The sequence below is a fragment of the Argopecten irradians genome, chromosome 3, assembly GCF_041381155.1.
Source record: "Argopecten irradians isolate NY chromosome 3, Ai_NY, whole genome shotgun sequence".
Taxonomy (NCBI): Eukaryota; Metazoa; Mollusca; class Bivalvia; order Pectinida; family Pectinidae; genus Argopecten; species Argopecten irradians.
Window position 1 is genome coordinate 9,669,291 of NC_091136.1, and position 21,702 is coordinate 9,690,992.

The following is a 21,702-nucleotide window of genomic DNA, read 5'->3' on the forward strand; positions in this document are numbered from 1 at the left end:
CTTGTATAGTGGAACTGTTGCCCTTTTTATAGTGCTACATCACTGAAGCATGCCGCCGAAGACACCAAGCAACACACTCCACCCGGTCACATTATACTGACAACGGGCGAACCAGTCGTCCCACTCCCTGTATGCTGAGCGCCAAGCAGGAGCAGAAACTACCACTTTTATAGACCTTGGTGCGTCTCGGCCACAGAACCCAGAGCCCTCCTCACAGGGGCGAACGCTCAACTCAAGGCCAAAAGCGAGGCCGTGCCAAGGGGGGCATTAGGAAAGATAAAGTCAGTTAGAAAGTTTTTGTTTGTTTGTTTGTTTGAGTTTTACGGCCCATCGACAACTAAGGTCATTTAGGGCCAAACTACAAGTCATGCATTAATATCAGGATAAAAGTTCAGGGTAAGAAAAAGCAAGTAAGGACTAAAACACAGATTGTAAACGGTTAATTTGATAAAAAAAGGTTTGTATGGGATAAAATAAATTTGGCTAAAACACATGAGAAAACTCATGCACAATGTTGATGAAACGATGAAATGTTGAGTTGATACGATGTATGAAGAGAAAACGTTCATATTTTGCTTAAAATACCGATCTCTTTGAGATAATTAAAAATACGATTATGTCTCACGGCATGAAACAAAGTGTACATGTCGGAGACATCGTAGTATTTATCTCGAATGTGTTTTAAAATTAATACAATGCAATAAAATATGCTCCACTGTGAGAGGAGAATCACATGCATGGCATGTAGGAGGATCCTCCCCTCTCAATAGATAGGAATGTGTAAAATATGTGTGTCCAGTTCGGAGCCGAGAGAGAACAACTTCCTCTCTGCGGTCTCTCCGACTGGACAGTTTAGGATTAAGTGTAGGTTGAATTTTAAACAGTTTATTGTTTGTTTCTGTAGACCACCTTTGTTGCCAATGGTGTTTGATGGCTGACTGAATTGAAGGTTTGATGTCGGTGTATGGTAGTTTCAAATCTGTTTGTGCTAGGCGAAGAGCAGTCTTAGCTGCTTTATCAGCCTGTTCATTCCCCTTTATACCCACATGACTGGGAATCCAGAGATAAGTAATTTGAGTTTTAGAAGATAATCGAAATGTTCGGATTAAAAGATTTGGATTAGAATATTTCTAGGGCTTCTTGATTTCAAAGCCTGAAGAACCGAAAGAGAGTCTGAACAGATGATTGCCTTTTCAATGCGGTGTTCTTCGATATGTTCAAGCGCCAGACCGATAGCACATGCTTCCGCAGAGAAAATGGAGGCAATATCCGGGGAGTCGGATAGAGGAGCAGTGATTAGATGTACAGCATGCTGCCGCAACATTATCACCATCTTTTGATCCGTCAGTGTAGATCTGAACATGGTCAGGGAAAGCCCTAATGCACTCCCGAAAGGAGGATTTGTGTTCTTCGGGTAATGCACTGGATTTTGCCCTCTCATGTAGAGATAAATTGATATCAGGTGTTTGAATGAGCCATGGTGGTACATCCGATACGGTGTACTCGTCAATGGTGTCGAAAGTTATATTAAGTTCCAGCAAAAATTTTGAAATTCTGATGCCAAATGTTGGTATGAGCTTTTGATTTTGTGTAAATATTTCTTGATGTTGTGGATTGAATACAAGGTTAAATGGAGACTCTTCACATGGTTGGATGCGGACAATCCGGGGAAAATTCAGGAGGGAGTTGCAATTGTTGGTGAAAAACTAACCACACTCCAAATGAACAAGTGCGTGATCTTGATATTAGATAAGTATATTGGATTATTATATTTCTGAAGATTGAGATCATGGTGTTGATTAGATGACAGAGGTTATTATTTTGAGTGCAAGGAGAAAAAAGATTTTTTGAAAGTGTAGATTGAAAAAAAAGTATTGACTTTTTACATTTTGTTGTAATGATTTTGATGCTATAATCTCAAGTTTGAAAAAATTAAACACAATGCATTTCTACTTTACTTGCATCAGCCTTGATAAGTATGTTTACATTTCGTTTGTTTGATAGAATTAACGTCCTTCAACGCCACGGTCATGCAAGACGGCCAATGTTATTGCGGGCGCGTGTATGCTGTGCGGGGTGTTATAATGTTTGTTTGTTTGAGTTTTACGGCCCATCGACAACTAAGGTCATTTAGGGCCAAACTACAAGTCATGCATTAATATCAGGATAAAAGTTCAGGGTAAGAAAAATCAAGTAAGGACTAAAACACAGATTGTAAACGTTAATTTGATAAAAAAAGAAGGTTTGCATGGGATAAAATAAATTTGGCTAAAAACACATGAGAAAACTCGTGCACAATGTTGATGAAAACGATGAAATGTTGAGTTGATACGATGTATGATGAGAAAACGTTCATATTTTGCTTAAAATACCGATCTCTTTGAGATAATTAAAAATACGATTATGTCTCACGGCATGAAACAAAGTGTACATGTCGGAGACATCGTAGTATTTATCTCGTATGTGTTTAAAATCAATACAATGCAATAAAATATGCTCCACTGTGAGAGGAGAATCACATGCATGGCATGTGGGAGGATCCTCCCCTCTCAATAGATAGGAATGTGTAAAATATGTGTGTCCAGTTCGGAGCCGAGAGAGAACAACTTCCTCTCTGCGGTCTCTCCGACTGGACAGTTTAGGATTAAGTGTAGGTTGAATTTTAAACAGTTTATTGTTTGTTTCGGTAGACCACCTTTGTTGCCAATGGTGTTTGATGGCTGACTGAATTGAAGGTTTGATGTCGGTGTATGGTAGTTTCAAATCTGTTTGTGCTAGGCGAAGAGCAGTCTTAGCTGCTTTATCAGCCTGTTCATTCCCCTTTATACCCACATGACTGGGAATCCAGAGATAAGTAATTTGAGTTTTAGAAGATAATCGAAATGTTCGGATTAAAAGATTTTGGATTAGAGTATTTCTAGGGCTTCTTGATTTCAAAGCCTGAAGAACCGAAAGAGAGTCTGAACAGATGATTGCCTTTTCAATGCGGTGTTCTTCGATATGGTCAAGCGCCAGACCGATAGCACATGCTTCCGCAGAGAAAATGGAGGCAAGTATCCGGGAGTCGGATAGAGGAGCAGTGATTAGATGTACAGCATGCTGCCGCAACTTTATCACCATCTTTTGATCCGTCAGTGTAGATCTGAACATGGTCAGGGAAAGCCCTAATGCACTCCCGAAAGGAGGATTTGTGTTCTTCGGGTAATGCACTGGATTTTGCCCTCTCATGTAGAGATAAATTGATATCAGGTGTTTGAATGAGCCATGGTGGTACATCCGATACGGTGTACTCGTCAATGGTGTCGAAAGTTATATTAAGTTCCAGCAAAAATTTTGAAATTCTGATGCCAAATGTTTGGTATGAGCTTTTGATTTTGTGTAAATATTTCTTGATGTTGTGGATTGAATACAAGGTTAAATGCAGGATTTTTGGGGTTGGATTTCAGTTGAGCAGCATACTGTAAGGATAATTTCTTTCGTCGATCGTCTAGAGATGGCTCATTAGCTTCCACATGGAGACTCTTCACAGGTGTTGTTCGAAAAGCTCCAAGTGCCAGACGCAGTCCCTGATTCTGTATAGGGTCAAGCATCTGTAGATAGGAGCTGCGAGCCGATCCATAGACAATAGAGCCGTAGTCAAGTTTTGATCTAATAAGTGCCCGATAGATACGTAGAAGCATTTCACGGTCTGCACCCCAATCAGAATGGGAAAGAACTCGTAGAATGTTCAGCGCCTTCGAGCACTTATCCTTCAGATGTTTGATATGTGGAACAAAGGACAGTTTCGAATCAAATATTAGTCCAAGAAATTTAGTTTGTTCAACTACTGGAATTTTAATTCCATTGAGTGTGAGGTCAGGATCATTGTGTGGTTTTCGTTTTTGACAGAAGTGCATACAGACAGTTTTTGATCTTGAAAATCTAAAGCCATTTTCGTCAGCCCAATTTTGTAATTTGCCTAAACATTGTTGTAGTTGCCGTTCTATAGTGTGCATGTTTTTTGATCTGTAACAGATCAAGAAATCATCCACAAATAGAGACCCTTCCGTAGATTGGCCAAGACATTTGGTTATGCTGTTAATTTTTAGTCCAAAAAGTGTGACGGACAAGATACCACCCTGAGGGACGCCCATCTCCTGTGTTTCTGTTTCTGAATAAGTTGAACCCGTTCGAACTTTGAAATGCCTGTCAGATATAAAATTTGATATAAACTTTGGCAAATTACCACGTATACCGATATCATGGAGATCGTTCATGATTCCATATTGCCAAGTTGTGTCGTATGCCTTTTCAAGGTCAAAGAATACGGCCACAAGATGTTCTTTCTTGGCAAATGCTTCTCGTATAAATGTTTCTAGTCTAACTAAGTGGTCTACCGTTCCCCTGCGGTTTCTAAAGCCGCTTTGCAAAGGACTTAAAATATTGTTTGATTCCAGGAACCAAACTAATCTGGTATTTATCATACGTTCTAGAGTTTTACAAATACAACTCGTCAATGAAATAGGACGATAGTTATTGGCATCGGTAGCATCTTTCCCGGGCTTCGGAAGGGGTATAATAGTAGATTCCTTCCAAGACTCGGGAATTTTGCCAGAAGAGTAAACTTGATTAAATATAGTTAAAAGACATTTTAGTGAAGAGTCTGGTAATTGTTTTAAAAACATATATGGAATTTCGTCTGGTCCAGCTGCCGAGTCCTTTGATTTCTCAAGGGACTCGAGCAATTCTGGTAACTCGAAAGGCCTATTGTAACTTTCACTATTGGAGGATTTAAAATTAAGACGTCTCTTTTCCTTTTCCTTTTTAAATTTTTGAAATCTTTTGGAATGATTTTTGATGGATGAATTTTTAGCAAAATTTTTGGCAAAGGCGTCAGCTATTTCGGATTTTGAAGAAAATATTTTATTGTTGTTAATGAGGTGGGAGGATGGTGTTGCTTTTCTTTTCCCACTGATTTTACCAATCATTTCCCAAACTTTCTTCGAAGATGTATTGGAATTAATTTTTGAGACGTACTCTTTCCAAGTACTTTTCTTGTCGGATTTGATAGACCTTCGAGCTTTTGCTCTCCAAATTTTAAAATTGTTATAGTTTGAGACGGTTGGCGAAGCCAAGTACCGCCTCAGAGCGGAATTTCTACCAGATCTATTGATAAATGAATCATTTGAGAGACGAAACTTTGTAGGTTTTGGCACGGATTTTGGTATGGTTTTTGTAGCGATAGAAGTGAGCGCTTCTGTGAAAATTTTAATGGGGTCATCGAGGTTCAAAAATTTATCCTCAATGAGCTCCTCTGCGCACAAATTTTTAAATTGAACCCAGTCCGCCTTATGTAGATTCCAACGAGGAATAGGCTCCTCAAGTTTTGGTGACCCTATGTTTTTAAGTATAATTGGAAAGTGATCGCTCCCACAGAGATCATCGTTGACCATCCAATCATAATCCAGAAGAATTGATGGATGGCACAACGATAGATCAATGTGGGTAAGCGAGCCAGAGGCAGGGTGTAAATATGTTGGGGCATTGGTGTTATAAAGACATAAGCTGTTTTTATTAATAAAATCTTCGATACGTCTACCTCTATCGTCAGTGCCTGGGGATCCCAGAGGCTATTATGACCGTTAAAGTCACCCATGATAATATATGGCACTGGTAGTTGTGATACGATGTTACTCAGTTCATCACAACTAAATGGAGTATTTGGAGGTAAATATATAGAACAGACTGTTATTTTTCGGCGAAGAGTTGCGCTTACAGCAACAGCTTGTAAGGTGGTATTTAGCTGAATGTGTCTGTGAGGAACGTTTTTATGCACCGCCACCGCCACACCACCTGATGGGCGGCCACCTGTTGTTGGAGTTTTGGTGTATAGTGTAAATTGTCGGAGATTGATGGTGTCTTTCAGCATTATTTCTTGAAGGCAGAATATGGATGGGTTTTTTTGTTTGTATAAGATGTTTTAATTCTTCTATGTTCGCTTTAAATCCGCGTATGTTCCATTGTATGATAGTGTTTGTCTCTATGTTGATCCTTGAGGATAGTTTGTCGGACCGACAGGACTGCTCGAAGCAGGTTGTTTGGTGGCGATAAATGTATTGTCACCAAACTCGCTGTCGTCCGATAGAACATCATAGATGTTCCGTCCAAGGATAGGGTCATCTGATCCCTTACTGGGTTTGTTGTTTAGTGCAGGGAGCCTCGCCAGCTTTACCTTGGTGGTTTTTGTCTGGCGTTGCTCCTGCGGTGGTGTATTTGCTGGACGCTTTGCTTTATCAGGGAGTTTTTTAACGTCAATAGACGGTGAAGATGTAGCACGTCTATGACGAGCGGCGGTAACTTTTTTTCTGATGTTCGGTGTTTGAATTTGGTGTTGTGTAAGTCCTGGAGACGCCGGTGGGATTGGCGTTTTAGCTCCAGGTGGCCCAGCAGGTGGATTTTGTTGTGGTTTAGATGGACCCGACTTGAACCTGTTCGGGTCCCCAATGATTACTTTACAGGCCTTAGCATCAGCCATATCTGGGACATCATTGTCCCAGTTAGGCTTGTCAACCAAGGCCTGGACCGACGCATGTTTGACGGTGACACTGTCAACAGGCGTTTTTGCGCGGGTGATCTGAGCATAGGTTGCCACATTCAGGTCTGAACGCTCGACTATCCTCCTAGCCTCGGGGAAAGAGACACCTTGGGTATATTTGACCCGTAATATCTCCCTCTCCCGAGTCCAGGCAGGACAGGTGCGAGCAGACGCAGCATGGTCACCCCCGCAATTGACGCAGTGACGGTTGACAATGTCACATTCGTCTTTTTTCGTCGTGACCTTCACGGCCACAGTACTGACATACCATTTTCCGTCTACAATTGCTCTCATGATGGCCGTACCTCTGGCAGTTACGGCACCTCAATGGATTAGGGATGTAGACAGTGACATTGTAACGTTGGTATCCAACAGTTACGCTCTGTGGTAATGTTGGTGTAGCGAATGTTAAGATAAAAGTGTGTGTTGGGACCAAGCTCCCACTTTTTCTCGTCATGATGCGTTTAACATGAGAGACCGGAATGTTCTCCTCTTGGAAGTATGACAGTATGTCAGCCTCATTGTCATTGCGCAAGGCTGGGCACCTGATTACCCCCTTCTGCAATTCAATGATGAGTGTGGTTTTACACACACTCTGAGGCCGGCAAAATTGTTGGTTCCAAGGAGGTTCTCCGCTTGTTGCTTGCGGAAAACCTCTATTAGGAGATCACCCGATCCCAAAGGCTTGACAGATTTGACATCTCCAGCAATGCCTTTGATGCCCTTTCGCAATATTAAGGGTGATAAACCTGCAGTGGTCTTGCCACTCTGTGTAGAGTACATGACCAGAAACTGTGGGAATGTGTTTGTTGTACCGCTTTTTGTTTGTTGATTTGTGGTTGATTCCTTTTGGGGAGATTTTGGTTGTAGTTCATTTTGTTTGTTTTTGGAAGCCATTCTTTTAGAGTTAATTACAATTCGCTAGCTGTGTGCCCCCACCCACCTCGGAGCCCAACAGGGGGACACTCATGATGACATGGATATCCAATGTCAAAGTGTCAGGGTTACACAGATAGTATACTCGGAAGAATATTTCGAACAAACATAATTCAAATCAAGCTTGCGACAGCACGCTCGCAAGATTGTACACCTGCAAGATCGATCAGAATCAAGACAATCCAAATTAAACTCACGATTGACCCTAAGCCACCGCCTTCTTGGAGATCTACGAACCAAGGGCTCGGCATGACCAGCCGATTGATAATACAGGGCCCATATTACCTCTCGTCTAACCGGAGTCTGAAGCCAAAGTAGTGTGTGTAGCAGTAAAAAAAGGAAGAAAAAAGAGCAAAACCTATTCAACCACCAGGACCTTCTTCCCCCGGATACGAGATGCAACCCACGGCAAACAGGTTGGCTCAAATTGGAGCTACTGTGAAAGCCTTCAGCTACACTGATATCACGCGGACGCACATCACACCCCCAAAAGTGGTGTGCATCCGCAAGAGACCAGTGCACCCAGTCTCGGGACGTGGACCCAGCTTTCATGGAGACCAGTTGAGCAGCATACTGTAAGGATAATTTCTTTCGTCGATCGTCTAGTGATGGCTCATTAGCTTCCACGTGGAGACTCTTCATAGGTGTTGTTCGAAAAGCTCCAAGTGCGAAACGCTTGTTAGATTTCGAAGTCCAACAAATATATTTACTATGTATAAACTCTGTCGACGGCCTAAGTGACCAGATTTCTGTGGGAATGTATTTTTTGGGAGATTTTGGTTGTAGTTCATTTAAATCGTCCCAAGATGGCCATCAAACAGGAAATGAAGTACAGAATAAAATGCTCGAAACTATAGCTAACATGGCTGAAAGTGTTTCCACTCTCCAATATGCGTATACGAGCATTGAACAAAAACTTTCTAATGTTCCTACTTTCATATATGTTATACATGTACACAAGTGCTATTCATGTCCAGCAATGTATTTCAAACTTGTACAATTATTGTAAACGCTTGTCAGATTTCGAAGTCCAACAAATATATTTACTATGTATAAACTCTGTCGACGGCCTAAGTGACCAGATTTCTGTGGGAATGTATTTCTTGTACCGTTTTTTGTTTGTTGATTTTTGATTGGTTTTTTTTGGGATGAGATTTTGGTTGTAGTTCATTTAAATCGTCCCAAGATGGCCATCAAACAGGAAATGAAGTACAGAATAAAATGCTCGAAACTATAGCTAACATGGCTGAAAGTGTTTCCACTCTCCAATATGCGTATACGAGCATTGAACAAAAACTTTCTAATGTTCCTATGGATTGCAGACCTATTTGTAGCCAACCAGCTTCCTCGGAACGTGACATGGACTTACTCGTTCCTAGCGGTAGTATTGATTCGAGTCTCTCGTGATCGTCATGAATCAGCAGAGGAATACAGCTTATCAGCATACCGCCAGATGAATGCAGACAGTCTAAACCATACGGCAGGTGAGATTGCTAAGAGTTAAAGATTCGGATACGTGTCTAGTCCTTGCCTTTGGTAGAAACTGTGTCTCCAGCCATTTGTAAACAAATTATTACCGGTCGGAATGTAAATCTCTTTGCTCTACTTATTCCATATTTCAATGGCCAGAGCGATATGAACAAATAGCCCTCACAAGCAAGATGCGCGGCTTAGCAGAATTCTGACTTAAAACAAATTCATTTTGGCTATTGGGGTCTTTAAAACAAGTAATATGTTCTGTGACCCTCACAGGCGTGTCAGCTGGACCTTTATGAACGCGACATTGTTGACATGGGTATTAGATACAACTCTGGTTTCTACGAGCATCGTCGACAATTCTCTTTGAGGGCTGCTTCTCACTTGTTATACAACAATAAGAAAATTGACTGGTCAGTATTTGACAATACCTTATTCTGCAATATATTTGTAAATTAAATGCCCATAACCTGTGGTATGTGTGGTAGCACTTCGCACTCTACTAATTTCTGCCAGTCATCTGCCTAGGACAGGAAACAGCAGAACACTAATGGTCAACTATGTAATCATCAACAGAATATTAAATCTTCCACTACAACTGATTCTAAATGTCGTCCCTGAGTTTTGCATGATGGTAAAGAAATTTGCAATAATTTCGGCTGCTCATCTAATTTATGCAAGTTTAGCCCCGTGTGTCTAGTGTGCAAGGTTTGTTTGTTTGTTTGTTTGAGTTTTACGGCCCATCGACAACAAGGACAAGTGTGCAAGAAGAACCACTCTTAATACATTTGCCCTTTAAAAAGTCACCAAAGACAAAAGAAGAAGAAATAGAACAGGTTTCAGTTTGGACACCTATTAATATTAACGTGTTGCAGAATAAATTAAAGCTCCAACCCCAGACAAGAATTTCGTCAACATCTTATCCATGGATTAACACATGGTTTCGACCAAAGGCTTTATTAAGATAAATCATATAAACAAGAGGCCCAGAGGGCCTGTATCGCTCACCTGGTTTGTAATGCCTAGGAATGTTCTGAATACAAGTTCATTGTTTCTTTTTTGAATTCCCCTATTGGGCCCCACTCTTTCTGCTCCAGGGGGTCAAAGCCAAAATCTATGCAAATTCTGTTAACCCCAAGGATGTTTCTGGGCCAAATTTGGTTAAAATCAAAGCAGAATTTATACAAGTTCTGCTCCCCTTCCCCCAAGAATGTTTGTGGCCAAATTTGGTTACAATTCATGCAGAACTCTAGGACAAGTAGCGTTTTATAGGATTTACCTTTATTTTCCCTATTGGGCCCCGCACCTCCTGCCCCCGGGGGGTCAGAGCCAAAATTTATACAAGTTCTGTTCCCCTTCCCCCCAAGGATGTTTGTGGCCAAATTTGGTTACAATCCATGCAGAACTCTATGACTAGTAGCGATTTAAAGGAAATGTTGACGGACGGACGACGGACGCCGCGCCATGACATAGGCTCACCGGCCCTTCGGGCCGGGTGAGCTAAAAAGTGAAGAAATTAACTCATTCAATGGTTTTAATTAATGTTTGAAAAGCATGAAGAAATTAACTCATTCAATGGTTTTAATTAATGTTTATGAAAAGCATGAATTGAATACATTGTAGTTTATCATATTCATGACATATATCGTATGATTTGATGAAACTCATTTTTTCACCTGCATAGCCCTGCAGGTAGGGCGTTAGAATTGTACCTGCTGCCCCTATTGCATGATCGTAAAAGGCGACTAAATTTAGGATCTTATCTTTTCTCTTCTTCCTAACTGACTTTATCTTTCCTAATGCCTCCCTTGGCACCGCCTCACTTTTGGCCTTGAGTTGAGCGTTCGCCCCTGTGAGGAAGGCTCTGGATTCTGTCCCCAGGCCGAGACACACCAAAGTCTATAAAAGTGGTAGTTTCTGCTCCTGCTTAGCGCTCAGCATACAGGGAGTGGGACGACTGGTTCGCCCGTTGTCAGTATAATGTGACCGGGTGGTGTGTGTTGCTTGGTGTCTTCGGCGGCATGCTTCAGTGATATAGCACTATAAAAAGGGCGAAAGTTCATAAAATTCATTTAAAAGTTCATTTAAATAACATTAAATATTAACTGAAATCATAATATATATGATTGTAATGTAATTGAAGACAGATAAATATCAGTTGAAAAGAATTAATTGGAGCAGGGAGGAGATGGGGGTCACTTCACCATGGCCATAGTATTTTGACACCCCCACCTTCCACATCTAAGCTGAAGTCCTCATAGTTTCTGTTAATAATGTTCATAATGGTGGTGGTATATGATTGTAATGTAATTGAAGGCAGATTAATGACATGGTATTTTGACACCCCCCAACCAAAATGATATTTAGTTATCATATGTAATGCCAAAATCATGGGGTCTTTTTCATCATAGCCATGGTATTTTGATTCCCCTCTCCACTTCTAATTACAAGTAAATTTATCATAATATTTTAGGTGTGTTTTGAGGACCTGATTAAGATTTTATGACCATATAATATTTTCAGAGCAATTGTTTGGACAGTGATGATATCATCAAAATCGATGATAGGATGAGTAAAATGGAGAATAAGTTAGCATCGTTAAGAAACGTGGTAGTCTTCAAGTAAAACTATCCGGAAAATCAACAATTGAGAACGGCTACTCCTGGATATGTTTGTAGTTTCCTTATATGGAATGATGCCACAGTTCAAACATAGGTCTATCTTATCAAACGCCTTTACCGAGGTACAAAAAGGTATTCATCAGTGTGAGTCCAGTTTAATTTGTTTGGCTGCCAGAACATTACAAAATATATCACAGTGCTTGGGAGAAAGATATTTGAGTGCGGTAGGGGTAGAGCATGGGATGTTGCTACATCGGTTGGGATTCTGTGTATTCTCCAAAGTTAAAACAATATTTAAAAGTATGTTAAAAAAGAGGAAGCACAAGCTCATGTCACTCAAAAACATGGGAAACAAATTTTCCTAGCGAAAATTTTGTTTGTTTGATTAATTAACGTCCTATTAACAGCTATGGTTAAGCGAAAATAAAACTTTTAGGGGTTCATATTGGCTGCAAGCTAAATCAACTGCATTTTCAGCAAAAAAATTTTAGGGTGGGATCAGGCTTTAATAGTTTTTCACAGGTGGGACAGCTAAGAAGATATAAGTAATATTATCTCATAGGAGGTAAAACAATTAAACGATGATTCTGGGCGCGTTCTATTAGACATATCGAAATATTCTTATATATAATTAGAGGGAATGGCAAGTACGGTAAACCTCCGGATAGATCGAACACATAATTTTTTCTTGAAAAACGGTAAATGTTTGGAATAAAGATTGTATAAATGATTATATAATGACCATACGACAGATCAGGAATTTACATGAACATTTTGAGTCATAAATAAATTAATGCCGACATATCTTACACAAAACAGCAAGGCCAAATATTTAATCCCGACAATGTGAATTTGAACTCGCTGTACCTGATGGAAACACATGGAAGAAACTGCAATTTAGATACAGATGTCAGTTCAAGTCGTCATTAAAAATATGCATTCAGTATATCTTTAATTAGCCGATGATGGAGTTAAATTACCTATTAACACGTGCCTCATGCTGGTTTGGACATGCCAGTTACGAGGTGTCACAGCGAGCATCAAAAGCATACATATCTTTTCATCAGCTTAAAACTTGTAACGTGTCTTATTTTAGAAGCAATCGGGTTTTGGGTAATCTGACATTCACAGTGTGATTGTGACCTAATTTTAGGAGCTGATTGTAAACATGTATTTTCAACAGCAGTTTTGTAAATGCAACCGGACTTTCTTTATCTGAAAAAATAAATAAATAAACGTTTGTTACAAAATATAACAGAGATCATTAACTGGATTTCTGTGGTTGGAATGAAGTTTCTATTTCAGTTAGCGGGTCACGTCGATTTCTACATTCTAGGCCGCGATAATGAATAGTGAATAACTTGTGTATATATATGTATTAATGAATGAAGAATGAATTTATGTTTGTACTTAACAAGAGGCTCATGGGCCTTAACGGTTACTGACTATTAGCAAAATTCAATGTACTCGTTTAAATTTTTTAGCCTATTTGACCTCTGTGACCATGAATGAAGATCAAGGTCATTCATTTGAACAAACTTGGTAGCACTTCATCCCAGCATGTCACAGGCCCAATATCAGGTCTCTAGGCCTCCAAGTTATTCTCAAGAAGTCGTTTGAAGATTTTAAGCTATTTGACGCCTGTGACTTTGAATGAAGGTCAAGGCCAATCATTTGGAACAAACTTGGTAGCCCTTCATCTCAGCATGCTGCAGGCCAAATATGAGTATCCCGGGCATTTCGGTTCTCGAGAAGAAGTTGTTTAAAGATTTTAGCCTATTTGACCTCTGTGACCTTGAAGATCAAGGTCATTCATTTGAATAAACTTGGTAGCCCTTCATCCCAGCATGTCACAGGCCCAATATCAGGTCTCTAGGCCTCTTACCTATTCACAAGAATTTGCTTAAAAGATTTTTAGCCTATTTGACCCGTGACCTTGAATGAAGGTCAAGGTCATTTATTTGAACAAACTTGGTAGCACTTCATCCCAGCATGCTGCAGGCCCAATATGAGTATCTTGGGCCTTTCAGTTCTTGAGAAGAGGTCGTTTAAAGATTTTAGCCTATTTGACCCCTGTGACCTTGAATGAAGATCAAGGTCATTCATTTGAACAAACTTGAAAGCCCCTTATCCAAGCATGTTATGGGCCCAATATCAGGTCATTTGAACAAACTTGAAAGCCCCTTATCCAAGCATGTTATGGGCCCAATATCAGGTCTCTAAGCCTCTTAGTTATTCACAAGAAGTTGTTTAAAGGATTTTTAGACTATTTGACCTCTGTGACCTTAAATGAAGGTCAAGGTCATTCACGTGAGTAAACTTGGTAGCACTTCATCTCAGAATGTCACAGGCCCAATATCAGGTCTCTAGGCCTCCCAGTTATTCTCAAGAAGTTGTTTAAAGATTTTAAGCTATTTGACCCCTGTGACCTTGAATGAAGGTCAAGGTCATTCATTTGGAACAAACTTGGTAGCCCTTCATCTCAGCATGCTGCAGGCCAAATATGAGTACCCCGGGCATTTTGGTTCTCGAGAAGAAGTCGTTTTAAAGATTTTAGCCTATTTGACCCCTGTGACCTTGAATGAAGATCAAGGTCATTCATTTGAACAAACTTGATAGCCCTTTTCCAAGCATGTTATGGGCCCAATATCAGGTCTCTAAGCCTCTTAGTTATTCACAAGAAGTTGTTTAAAGGATTTTAGCCTATTTGACCTCTGTGACCTTAAATGAAGGTCAAGGTCATTCACTTGAGTAAACTTGGTAGCCCTTCATCCCAGCATGCTACAGGCCAAATATCAGTACCCTGGGCCTTCTGGGTCTTGAGAAGAAGTCGTTTAAAGATTTAAGCCTATTTGACCCCTGTGACGTTGAATGAAGGTCAAGGTCATTCATTTGAACAAACTTGGAAGCCCTTCATCTCAGCATGCTACAGGCCAAATATCAGTACCCTGGGACTTTCGGTTATTGAGAAGAAGTCGTTGGAATGCAAAGTTTACGCATGGCGGATGGCGCACGACGACGGACAGTGTATGATAATAGGTCATCCTGACCCTTTGGGTCAGATGACCTAAAAATATAAACTGGAGAGGACTTAAATAGGCATAGCCTGTTGTCCGATCCTTTTGATGTAAATAATGTCAATAAAATATTGTTGAAATTGTAAATATCTGTGAATTCTAGTAAACTTGACTCCCTCCCCAGGGAGAAACATCTATGAAGAGTATTTGAAGTTTTAGCTAATTTGACCCCGCCTCTAAAGCCCCTGGGGGTCAGTCATGATTTTTTTTTTAATAGGATTCAATGGCCATTTCATAGGGATAATTCTGACAACATTTGACTAATTTCCTATTACAAATGACCAAATAATGCTAAAAAATGTGTTCTCCCATATATAGATTATAGTAAATTTAACCCCCTCCCAAGGGGAAAACCCGAGACCCCAGGATCATATAATTCACAATTTTTGTAGAGGGCATCGATCCATGAAGAGTACTCTATTATTTTTTGAAATTTTTGTCAATTTTACTTCTATTGGCCCCTCCCAGTCCCCTGCGGGATGAGGGTCATATAATTCACAATTTTGATTGGCCTTTAATATGCCTTAGGTTTGTGCCGAATTTCATTGAAATTGCTTCAGTGGTTTTGGAGAAGAAGTCTTAAATGTTAATTGTTTATCGTCACACGACGGACAATGGAAGACGACGAACAAAAGGCGATTAGAATAGGTCACCACGAGACTTTGTCTCAGGTGACTTAAAAACGCCACAGAATCGGACATGATGGGAAAAAAAATAAAGCATCCATTGGCAAGGTTTACCAGCAGGATTATGATTCCGATTCAGATAATCATGATTTCTTAGGTGCTATTGACGACAAATTGTGTAAACCGTGGGTCGTTTGATTGTCGATTGACAACGCTGACTACAAAGTTGACTTTAAAATAGACACAGGAGCCGACATGACCACAATACCTGAGAAAACACACATCACCGTTAAAGGTCAGGGTCATATGCATAAATTACAGTCGGCAAGCAGAGTTCTACAAAGTCCTAGTAAGAACAATCTCAATGTGTTGGCAAATTCATAGATGAGCAATCGACGAGTGACAATACCTCTCAGTCAGCCACAGAGATCCACGTGATCCAAGGTCTAGCTAAACCGTTGCTAGGCAGACCAGTCATCGAAACACTCAACCTAGTGAAACGTATGGGTTCAATTTAGTCTTTGAGCTACAAACAGATAAATCCAACTCTATTTACCAGGTTAGGAAAAACGCCAGAATACGAAATAAAACTCCGCGGAGATGCTATCTCTGCTCCACGAAACATCGCGATACCGTATCTCGACAAAGTTAAAACGAACTCTTAAGATTGGAGGACATAAGAGTTGTGTCCCCTGTCGATGAGCCAACAGACTGGTGTGCCAGCCTTGTCATTTTTCCCGAAAAGAACAATACTGAAGGCACCTCAACAAATCCGAAAAAACACCAACTACCGAGCACTGAAGAAACTCGTGAAAATAGGGGATTTTGGCAAATTCCCTTGACCGAGTCATCACTTCTATGGACTACCTTCCTCACACCTTTCAGAAGATATGCCTTCCCTATGGAATTTCATCCGCTCCAGAATATTTCCGAAAATGTATGGAAACTCTGCTCGCAGGACTATCTGGTGTACTTTGTCAGATGGACGACATGCTAATTTTCACGAGACAAGATAACATTTTAAGTCACATGATAGACGCATCTGGTGTAAGGCCTGATCCCGTAAAGTTGAGGCCATAGTAGACTTTGAAGCTCCGAGTAATGTACTGGAAGTGTGAAGGTTCATGGGAATTGTGAAACAGCTTGGACGGTTTACACCAAACCTCGAGCTCGCTGAACACAGCAAGCCTATTCGTGAACTGTTACAGATGGATGGAGCATGGTCGTGGGATCAGCCTCAAATTCAGGCGTTCGAAAGAATTTAACAAGAACTCAGTTCTGACAGTGTTAGCTCTGTATGACCTGAAAGCACCAACAAAGGTCTCCGCAGACACTTCATTGTATGGCTTAGGCGCAGTACAACTTCAGCGATCTCAAGGCGAAGATGACAAATGGAAACCAATCAAGAACCTTATCCATAACACAAGAAAAATAAATGCTCATGCATGTTGACGAGAAATTGATTGAATATTATCTTTGAGGTAAATCAGCAATCTATATACATTTCCTGCCTTACATTGCTTATGCCAGGTACATCGGTACTCAAAACGGATTTTTCCCCGATTTCAACTTGGGATAGTTTGAACTCACAATTTTTTACCGAAGCTTAATTTCAGAACAGGACAATTTATTGTGGAACTGGTCCATCAATATATATTTAATTTTGTTCAAATTAACCGTAATACAAAGTTGTGATGATGATAATGACGTACCTGTATGCCTGGTGCGAGGAATTGACAAATATTACCAGATAAAGGAGTATGTAGTCGATTTCTTATTTTATCACCGTGTGTCTGAATGGGGCCTGGACTATTGATTCTCTTTTAAGTTACTCTGCAATTTATGATCTGCTAAAAGGTCACTAAATTTGACATCTACAAATGTATCTGAATGTACGATGGCGAGACCCCTCAATTTTTTCGCAGGCTGTACTGTACGACCGATAAAACTGGCCCTGTTTAAGGCAGCAGTATAAAATAATGAAATAACGCACCATATTAAATGGCGTAATGAGCAGTCAGTCGACCTTTAAAGGGTGCAAGAACCTTGACTAATGCAGGTTGTCGAGCCATACATATAGCAGATAAAGATAATTTCCGAGGCCTTACAGGACAATTTATTGTGAAAGTGTTGCCATGGTTGCGAAAGAGTGCAGAATGTAAATGTGTGTTTACTTACTGCAATGTTTATATGCTTTTAATTTCTGGTGGTATATTTTGTGAAATGCTACATTTGGCGTGTATTAATAAAACTCGTATTTGACGCGAGAACTGTTCAAGTTGTTTAAGGTGACTATACGGAGTGGTATTAGCAGGTGCGCTAATAAACTGAATTGAGTTTTACATGACGTTTCGTTATCGTTTCTGGGCGCACGAAAAGATAGGAAATGGAGTAGGAAGAGCAATGTATATTGAGAAAGAATAGAGTGAGGAGTCGTCTGCTTTACCTACATATAGATTCTATAATTTTGAAGCCCTTCTAATTTATCTATGTAAAATATCCGAACTATATCTTATACCTATAACTATCCTCTGGGCCGGCGTTATCACACCTGCTCTTCATTGAAAGACCGCAGAGGGGTTTTTTATCGTGCAAGGCTGGGCATCCTCACACTGGACACCGTCTTTTAAGTCCCATCAAGTGTTGCATTTTGGTAGTTAGTGGTTGTCGTGCGCATGCTCATGAGTTTTTTTTGGTGTCCCTACATTAAATCACAAACCAAGACTGTCTCCATACGATAACTATTCATCTTGCCAATGTCTGTGCTTTCTGTAAAGCCATCCCTTTCCTTCGACACATAATACTTAACATTCAGGCGTTTTTAAAGTATGATTGTGCATATATTGTGAAGTTAGTTTTGTGAGGGAGCAGAGAATTTTAGTAGGACGACTATGGGAAATTATTATGAAAAGAAGAAGTTGAGCCGAAAGTGCATGTATGGGTAGTTTGGAAAATAATAGATAAATAAAATATTATACAAATTAATAAAAATATATATATATATATATACAGACAAATATTGTTGTGAACCGCGGATTTGGTGACGTCACCAATGTGCGCGTGCGCGGACGCGGCGCTCTCTCTCTTTCTAACTCCTGAACTATACAGACGTTTGTTTGTTTGTTTGCTTAATTAACGTCCTATTAACAGCAATGGTCATGTAAGGACGGCCTCCCATGCATGCGGTGTGTTGCGTGTATGTTGTGCGGGATGCGTTTTTTGGGAGACTGCGGTATATTCATGTTGTGTCTTCTTGTATAGTGTGAACTGTTGCCCTTTTTATAGTGCTATATCAATGACGCATGCCGCCGAAGACACCAAGCAACACACCCCACCTGGTCACATTATACTGACAACGGGCGAACCAGTCGTCCCGCTCCCTGTATGCTGAGCGCTAAGCAGGAGCAGAAACTACCACTTTTATATACTTTGGTGTGTCTCGGCCAGGGGACAGAACCCAGAGCCTTCCTCACAGGGGCAAACGCTCAACTCAAGGCCAAAAGTGAGGCGGTGCCAAGGGAGGCATTAGGAAAGATAAAGTCAGTTAGGAAGACTCAGAAAAGATAAGATCCTAAATTTAGTCGCCTTTTACGATCATGCAATAGGGGCAGCAGGTACAATTCTTCGGGCCGCCGTCATATGTATATATAAATAAGGGATTTCATACTATTGCAGGCACCACATGTGGTGCCGCTCGGACATGTTTGTAAATTACTAATGAGAGAGCAGGTGTCCTTAATAGCACCGTTCATCCATGCATAGATCAAGGAATGGTTTGTGGAAAACAATAGCATTATATGTGTACAAAATGTTTGAAGTAAATACTGGAATATTGAGTAACAGATACTTAATTAGGACTGGCCTGTGCAGAAAGACTAATAGCCATCCATGTAAAAATAGGAACCAAAGGTAACCGTAGAAATGAACTCAGTACCTACAGTGTTTTTGTACATGCATGTTTATAAGTAAGGAAAATGGCGCCACTCTCGTACACCACATGTGGCACCATTTCATCTAGTACCTAAATTGCACCGACCCGCTAAACGTTCCCAAGCAGGGTTGGTTGAAAACTGTATATAGTGTATATAAGATTTAGGGACAAAAGGAACAACAGATATAAAGTTTGGACATCTTCCCTACAAGCGATGTTTCTTGGAGTTAGCGTCCCTGCACTCTAGATTTTAAGGACCTCGACCAGGAACATCGACGCCCAGTAAGACAACATTGGACCTCGTGAGCTTTTGTTTGTTTGTTTGATTAATTAACGTCCTATTAACAGCTATGGTCATGTAAGGACGGCCTCCCATGCATGCGGTGTGTTGCGCGAGGTACGTGTTTTGGGAGACTGCGGTATATTCGTGTTGTGTCTTCTTGTATAGTGGAACTGTTGCCCTTTTTATAGTGTTATATCACTGAAGCATGCCGCCGAAGACACCAGGCAACACACCCCACCCGGTCACATTATACTGACAACGGGCAAACCGGTCGTCCCACTCCCGTTATGCTGAGCGCTAAGCAGGAGCAGAAACTACCACTTTTATAGACTTTGGTGTGTCTCGGCCAGGGGACAGAACCCAGAGTCTTCCTCACAGGGGCGAGCGCTCAACCATAGGCCAAAAGTGAGGTGGTGTCAATGGAGACTCTAGGAAGAACAAAGTAATTTAGGGAGAAAGAAAAGATAAGATCCTAAATTTAGTCGCCTTTTACAATCATGCAATAGGGGCAGCAGGTACAATTCTTACGCCCTACCTGCAGGGCCACCTCGTGAGCCATCAGCAGGATTACCGACATTTTGGTCCTAGGAGGGAGCTCCATAAAACGGGGAGGAGTGTTGTGAACCGCGGATTTGATGACGTCACCAATGTGCGCGGACGCGGTCACGTGGCGCTCGAGAAGCGCTCTCTCTCTTTCTAACTCCTGAACTATACAGACGTGTTTTACTACTTTGAGTAAACTTGTGAAATATACCATGTTGTTATATATATGTATATGATATGGGTGTGCTGGAGATGCTGAGATATCGGTCTAAGGGAGATAACCTTAATTATTATGTTATGCAATATATTATGTAACTCTCCTCTCAGGAGGAGAGAAAAATGAGTTGTGAATAAAAAATGGAAGCCGACATGCTGTGTTCATCATCGCTCATCAAAAACCATCATCTAACAAAACATATTCCATGACATGGTGGAGAATCCGTGGTTCCAGTGTAAGCAAACGTACCTCTCACTGCATTATTGACATTTTTGATGAACTATGCCTATAAATACATTTGATTGCCTTGTGAATTGAACTGATGCCATATCACGATGAATGTGACCATGTGCTTTTTGGCGCGAAATTACACAAACGCGCACCTGTCGTTGAATTCATGACACTCTTCACCTGTTATTTGACATGTCTTCTGTGGATACATCTGATTTATCATCAACAATTTTATACTCTGATGACGAGGATATCCTACCTGATTCCTTTTTAAATGAACATTATTTTAGAGATGAGTTTGATAATTTGACTTCGAAAAATTTGTCTCGTCCGTCCAATACTAGCGAGGCCACTGTTTTCAAAATGGATATTTCTAAATGCAAGAAATTTTCAGGACTGTCGCATGAAAATGGATTAAAGTTTCTCCATGAATTTGAGTCGTATTCTCAACTGTATTCTTTGCATGGGGATGGATCATCACTCGATAAACGAGTGCCACTATTCCACCACTACTACTACAAGGCCCAGCAAGAACTTGGTTCAATTCTTTAAATCTACATGACAAGTCATGGTTGGAAGTAAGTGAACTCTTTCAAACTGAATACACACAGTTGTCAGCCTGTAGTCCTGCGCTCCTCCTTGAAAATCAGAACTTTATCAGCATGTCACTATCAATCCATGAATCATTAGAGGACTTCTATGCCAGATTGGTAGAAAGAGGACACCGCATAGGCAAGTCAGACCTAGAAATTCTGTCAAAATTTATTTCTGCTTTACCAGAAGATTTGCAGCGCTTCGTAGGGGCCAGTCAGCCTAAAGACAGCCGAGCAGCATTAACTGCAGCACAGATGGGGTCTTTATATGGTTGTCGTAAAGAACCCACCACTGTTTCCCATGTACAGCAGCCATCGAATATTTCAGAACTGAATTCTGTTGTCAATCAACTTTCTGACTTGGTAGAAGTTTTGTCAAGGGGACGCTCTTCAACAAGGGGAAATGTAAATGACTCCAGTAGTATGAGACACCGCTCGCGCGCTCCAGACCGATACACCAGTCCACATTCTGACACCACCAAATTTGTATGTTTCCGGTGTGGTGGTGAGGGCCACAAACAGTTCAACTGTAATTGGAACGGTAATGGAGTTCCTTCTCCTATGACAATGTGTCAGCTCTGCAGCATGTATGGA